Below are 211 nucleotides of genomic sequence, written 5' to 3' on the forward strand. Positions count from 1 at the left end.
TTTAACATGCTTTTTAGTGCTAGAGATAAATATTAGGATGATTCATGAAGGCCAAACTATGGTACATATAACATCATCATGAAGAATCTGGCATATTCCACTACTTAATTTTTAAAAAATCATTTATTTAATAACCACATACTTAGAAGAAGCATTTCATTACAACAGCATTGACATATTCAATAACAATTTCCAGAGCTAAGATACATGT

This window comes from Nannospalax galili, unplaced genomic scaffold (genome assembly GCF_000622305.1).
Source record: "Nannospalax galili isolate Female #2095 unplaced genomic scaffold, S.galili_v1.0 scaffold117, whole genome shotgun sequence".
In the NCBI taxonomy this organism is placed as follows: domain Eukaryota; kingdom Metazoa; phylum Chordata; class Mammalia; order Rodentia; family Spalacidae; genus Nannospalax; species Nannospalax galili.